The following is a 7,130-nucleotide window of genomic DNA, read 5'->3' on the forward strand; positions in this document are numbered from 1 at the left end:
TTATATTTTCAAAACAATAATGTATCCATTAGGTTTGAAACATTAATATTTACACTTCAAAAAAAAGTTATTCAGTTCTTCAACTCCACGAAACACCTCTACTCACATTTTCGTAGAACAACTTCAATGAATGCAGTTGATGAATTAGAAGCAGAATACAGTACAGAATAGATGTTATTGAATACAGTACCGTAATCAAAAACACTGGATTTACATCCTGTTTACTCAACAGTGACTTAAATGGTTGAAGTTCAGCATTTCAGGTAAATGTAATGTCTATATAATATAATTTAATCACGTTTTAAATAATGCAGTATAATCTTAATTATACGTTTCATGCTGCTACTGGTCGCTTGGCCAGAAAAGCAGAAAGGTCAAATTGACACGTTTACTAATGTATTTACAAGAAGAAACAAGCTGAAACTATATTTTTACACTAATTGTGTATAATATATCATTCAGACTCAAACTTGAGGATATTTGGAACTGGAATAAAATTTATTCCAGTTTTATTCCATTTTTTAATAGTACACATGAAAATTTCATAGAATGGTCAGGTTAGACTTAAGTTTGTCCTGAGGGCTGATCACTAGCCAAATCCTTGATCAGTCCTGGGCATATTATCTTATTTATTTATTTACATTAATAGAAAAATTAAAACATAAGCTTACAGCTTTGATCGCATAGACAAATTAATCAATAAAACATATTAATGGGCACCGTATAAGTATAAGCAAAGTTTTGCTGCAAAACTTTTGTGTTTTTGGATAGGAGAATATTAAACTGTTAGTCACGGGTGAAGTATAACGTTTGTGAGGCTCATTGATGGTTCAAAAACATATCCAGACAAGTGATATGGCCATTTCTACACTTGCTGATGACTTCTTGTAGATGAAGTATTATTATAATTGAATCTCATATAACTTTATAATATTTATTCTATTGTCATTTAGACTGAATTTGGAATAATTCTGGTGTGGAATGGTTGCAATATTTATTATCAGCATTAAAAATACTAAAGATTTGCACAAACAAACATTTTATTTGGTATAGGACATGTTCAATGTTCACCGTCTATTACTGACTTTTCATATTCTATGGTAAATGTAGGAAAAATTTAATGTGCAATACGTGCGCAAAGTTTCTTTGCTGCACTCAAGAAACCATCATTCCGCACTCGCCTACGGCTCGTGCGTGAACGTTTCTTTCGGTGCAGCAAAGTGGCACTTTGCGCACTAGTTGCACAAATAACTATTATCGAGTTCAAAGCCAAATTTTGAACGCTCATGAAAAGATCCACCTCTCATGGGACACTCTGCATATTATTACTAATTTTGTATAATTTCATCAGAGCGTCATTCTGTGACACACTGCCAGCACTATAAATCAAAGAAATCACAGCATTATCTATCAATTATCAAAGAATTCGTAGTATTAATCGAAGGAAAATTCTCATCTATTTCACTATAGATGAAAAATTTTGGAGGAAGACCTACCCTTGATAACGTAACTCGCCTTTATAATTTACCTATCATTGAACACTCTACATTGAGATGTGACACATTTATCTTCTAAAACCAATAATAAACGATCAAGGATGAAGATGCCGTTGCTATTATATTTGGGCAATTGTGATGCGGTGAAATAGAGTGAATAAGATTGAGAGGGGCAGGCAGAAAGCACAAGTGAGTGTGGGTTTATACATTGGGGGAACTAATAAAAGAGCTCGATATGTTGTAGAATGTGGAGGGTAAAGAGGTAGTAGCTAGGTGATAGACAGAAATGATATTGTGGCGGCGTAGAGAGAGCCGTCTTTTGTCGGAAGAGGAATGATGCTCCAAGTTGGCTTCATAAAAGCGAGAATCCCTTTTCCTCGCTGTCAGCATGTGCATGTGTATGTGTGCGTGTGTTTACTAACTTTTACATGAGTGAAAACTCAGATGGAACGGATGTTGGCTGGCTTCTTTTGGCGGCACAATTGAATTGTGTGAATATACGCGGAAAACTTCTTCGCTCTTCATGGAAAAGCATTTCCGGAATACTAGCGAAGATAAATTGAGGAAAATCGTGCAACCGCTTGAGTTACCGCCCGTTTCGAATATTAAAAAATAAATAATGGAACGCCGAAACCCTTCAACCTCGCAGAGGGGGCAAGTTTTAACGCAGACGTAACTGCTCCATAATATCATCATATTGCGCTCTTCGAACGAATGAATGAACGTTTAAATAGATAGAAAGTCTGAAGGATCGAGGTCTTCCTGGCGGAAGCACTAACCTAACCACGTGATATTCCCTCTCCTCTATGAAGTCAAGGACGGCATCTGAAGTGGAGCAGGCCTCTCCATGTTATTACGCATTTATTGTTGTTTTAATATTAAGGCACCGAGCGAAGCAACGAATACGAAATTGCCTTTTTATTATTGCTCGTCGCCGCAGACAAGCGTATTTTTCAAGTAGCGGTATATTACACGTTTATTGTTTCATAACGCTGGATGCGATGAGAGAAAATTGGGTAGGATGGTAACGAAGGAAGCAGGTGGGTGGTGGGAGGTGGGAGACACGAGTAACGAGATTATAGAGGAGGGTGAGGTGCTTCCGGAAAACGTCATCAAGCAGAAAGTTAACCAGATAGTCTCCATTCAAATTAAGGACTTCGAGAAGGATTAGACAATAAGGAAAATGGTATTGCTCTACTATTAGATGTGAGTCATTACCAACTAGAATGGTTAACAGAACTTCATAGGAGGTTTTAAAATTAACATATAACTTTATAATATTTATTCTATTGTCATTTAGACTGAATTTGGAATAATTCTGGTGTGGAATGGTTGCAATATTTATTATCAGCATTAAAAATACTAAAGATTTGCACAAACAAACATTTTATTTGGTATAGGACATGTTCAATGTTCACCGTCTATTACTGACTTTTCATATTCTATGGTAAATGTAGGAAAAATTTAATGTGCAATACGTGCGCAAAGTTTCTTTGCTGCACTCAAGAAACCATCATTCCGCACTCGCCTACGGCTCGTGCGTAAACGTTTCTTTCGGTGCAGCAAAGTGGCACTTTGCGCACTAGTTGCACAAATAACTATTATCGAGTTCAAAGCCAAATTTTTGAACGCTCATGAAAAGTTCAACCTCTCATGGGACACTCTGCATATTATTACTAATTTTGTACAATTACATCAGAGCGTCATTCTGTGACACTCTGCCAGCATTATAAATCAAAGAAATCACAGCATTATCTATCAATTATCAAAGAATTCATAGTATTAATCCAAGGAAAATACTCATCTATTTCACTATAGATGAAAAATTTAGGGGAAAATCTTGGAGGAAGACCTACCCTTGATAACGTAACTCGCCTCTATAATTTACCTATCATTGAACACTCTACATTGAGATGTGACACATTTATCTTCTAAAACCAATAATAAACGATCAAGGATGAAGATGCCGTTGCCATTATATTTGGGCAATTGTGATGCGGTGAAATAGAGTGAATAAGATTGAGAGGGGCAGGCAGAAAGCACAAGTGAGTGTGGGTTTATACATTGGGGGAACTAATAAAAGAGCTCGATATGTTGTAGAATGTGGAGGGTAAAGAGGTAGTAGCTAGGTGATAGACAGAAATGATATTGTGGCGGCGTAGAGAGAGCCGTCTTTTGTCGGAAGAGGAATGATGCTCCAAGTTGGCTTCATAAAAGCGAGAATCCCTTTTCCTCGCTGTCAGCATGTGTATGTGTATGTGTGCGTGTGTTTACTAACTTTTACATGAGTGAAAACTCAGATGGAACGGATGTTGGCTGGCTTCTTTCGGCGGCACAATTGAATTGTGTGAATATACGCGGAAAACTTCTTCGCTCTTCATGGAAAAGCATTTCCGGAATACTAGCGAAGATAAATTGAGGAAAATCGTGCAACCGCTTGAGTTACCGCCCGTTTCGAATATTAAAAAATAAATAATGGAACGCCGAAACCCTTCAACCTCGCAGAGGGGGCAAGTTTTAACGCAGACGTAACTGCTCCATAATATCATCATATTGCGCTCTTCGAACGAATGAATGAACGTTTAAATAGATAGAAAGTCTGAAGGATCGAGGTCTTCCTGGCGGAAGCACTAACCTAACCACGTGATATTCCCTCTCCTCTATGAAGTCAAGGACGGCATCTGGAGTGGAGCAGGCCTCTCCATGTTATTACGCATTTATTGTTGTTTTAATATTAAGGCACCGAGCGAAGCAACGAATACGAAATTGCCTTTTTATTATTGCTCGTCGCCGCAGACAAGCGTATTTTTCAAGTAGCGGTATATTACACGTTTATTGTTTCATAACGCTGGATGCGATGAGAGAAAATTGGGTAGGATGGTAACGAAGGAAGCAGGTGGGTGGTGGGAGGTGGGAGACACGAGTAACGAGATTATAGAGGAGGGTGAGGTGCTTCCGGAAAACGTCATCAAGCAGAAAGTTAACCAGATAGTCTCCATTCAAATTGAGGACTTCGAGAAGGATTAGACAATAAGGAAAATGGTATTGCTCTACTATTAGATGTGAGTCATTACCAACTAGAATGGTTAACAGAACTTCATAGGAGGTTTTAAAATTAACATAAAACTGTATTCATTTCCATTCAGATTGCAAAGAGATCTTTATTGTTTTTAAAAATTAGAATATATAGGAAGGTGTCTAAATTGTCTGAAATGAAGAAGTACTAGTATTTAGTATATATTTTGAATAGTTTAGACTAAAGTGAGTTCAATTCAAAGTTGAAGTTAATTAATGAAATGGTTGGAAGTGGAAATTAGAAAATAGTTAGAATTGTTGCAAAAAATAGACCATTGATTTGTGTTTTTATCTTACACTTAAGGTGGAAACTTGTGAATTCATCTGTCATCTTATCATTATTATCAATTCTACAATAAACCTCGGAAAAGTGATAATTAATCGGGGCAAGCGATTAATCGCGATGGCATCTAATCAGTGAGTATATAATGTAATCATTTTTACTATCCCACTATACTATACACATTCTATACTCACTGCATCTAATCGGCCAAATAAGATCTGCTACTTCCGTTGCACAGGTGACAATATTGCACAGGCCTAATTCGCTGATTATCATCTATTAAAGAAGTAAAAAATCTGGTGTGGCGCACTCACACAACTTTCCTTGCCGTTATGAAAATTGATCACCTGACGCTAGTGTTCCCGCGCATCTCAAGTCTACTATTCAAGGATTTGAGCCAGCTGGTGACAGGGCAATAACGCTGGAGACAAACATGAGGTCTGCTATCTCTTCATAGTGAATGATTTGATAGAATCAACAATAATTTGCAATTGAATAATCACATTTTCTCAAATTTAAAGCTTATTTTCAATTTTAGTTGAAAATGTTGCTGAACATTAATTGTAGAGATTTTCATGCTCAATCTACTCCACTTGAATTTTTTTGGTTCAATTGTATCTGAAGCCTGATAATTGGGAATCTATCTGCATTGATGGGGCGGAGCTCCTGAAATTTTTACAGATATGGGACTTGTGGCAGTTGATAGAGCTTATCGATGACTATTTTGGGCATGAATTTAATCAAAATCGTTGGAGCCGTTTCCAAGAAAATCACTGTTTTTGACAACATTTTCGCCATTTCAGCCGCCATCTTGAATTGCATTTGATCGAAATTGTTCGTGTCGGATCCTTATAGTGATCCTAAAGGACCTCAAGTTCCAAATTTCAAATCATTCCGTTAATTGGGAGATGAGATATCGTGTACACAGACGCACATACACTCATACACACACACACACACAACACACACACACACACCACACACACACACACACACACACACACACACACACACACACACACACACACACACACACACACACACACACACACACACATACAGACCAATACCCAAAAACCAGTTTTTTGGACTCAGGGGACCTTGAAACGTATAGAAATTTAGAAATTGGATTACCTTAATTTTTTTCGGAAATCAATACTTTCCTTACCTATGGTAATAGGGCAAGGAAAGTAAAAATCGCTTCCTTCCGGGAATTTCGGAACCCAAATAGAGCTATAAATCATCTCATCTCTCATTATTTGATATATATTATGAAGTGAGTTGATTTTTTTTCTTTAAATACACAATATAATAATATAAGTTGAGTTGTTTTGATGAAAAAATCTCAAAAGTGAAAATATCCCAAAGGACTTTTAATGATCACTCTTCACGATGAAAACCGAAAAATCTTATCCATATTTTATACACATTCAGACTACTTTCTTGAGAAGCCCATTATTCTCATTACTTCCTTTGACAGTCAAATTGGACGGGGACTGATAATTGTTAATAATTGTTTATTAGACTTTAATTAATTGTAAGGAGGAATTTTATCAAGTGAATGGAGAATGAGTAAATTTATGGATTGATTGAAAGAGGTAATTAATTATGAATTGAACCATATTTAATATGACCGACTGCTTTTCAAAGATTTTCCGGAGATTACTGACTGGAGCCTGTTGTATTGAGGGTCCGCCAGGCAACCACAAATAGAAGCGCTTTTCCCAGTCGCTGATAGGAGAGATAACTACCCTCGTTTCCGCCAGCCCAACCCAACCCAACGCCCTTCCACTCCAAGCAATAATGTTCCCTTTTTCGGCTCCCTTTCGCTCCATTTTCGACTCGTTCACAAAGCTACAGCCGCTCAGAATTCAAATAAAATCTCGGCCGATATTCTCTGCTGCTTTTTTCCACATCGTCCTTCCACCGACTGGAATTGCTCGAATCCGTTCTCTCTTCTCTTTCCAACCGTGGAATATTATCTACAATGTGCAGCCCAGGAGCTATAGGGTGCGTTTTCTTACAAATGAATTTCCCCATCTAGAGCTCTTGAACCACTCAGTATTTTTCATTGAAATGCTTTATTTGTCGGTAGGAGCTTCGTATACAGGAAAAACAAATGTATGCCTCAGAGAACTGCAATAAGGAAGAATGAATTTCATGATGTGATAAGTTATACAAGAGGAAATACATAAACACTTGAAGTGGAATCCCTGTGAACACTTACTGGCAGTCGGGCTCGTGTTCAAACACTACCTCCGTAAACAAAGCCGTAG

This window comes from Nilaparvata lugens, chromosome 4 (genome assembly GCF_014356525.2).
Source record: "Nilaparvata lugens isolate BPH chromosome 4, ASM1435652v1, whole genome shotgun sequence".
Lineage (NCBI taxonomy): Eukaryota > Metazoa > Arthropoda > Insecta > Hemiptera > Delphacidae > Nilaparvata > Nilaparvata lugens.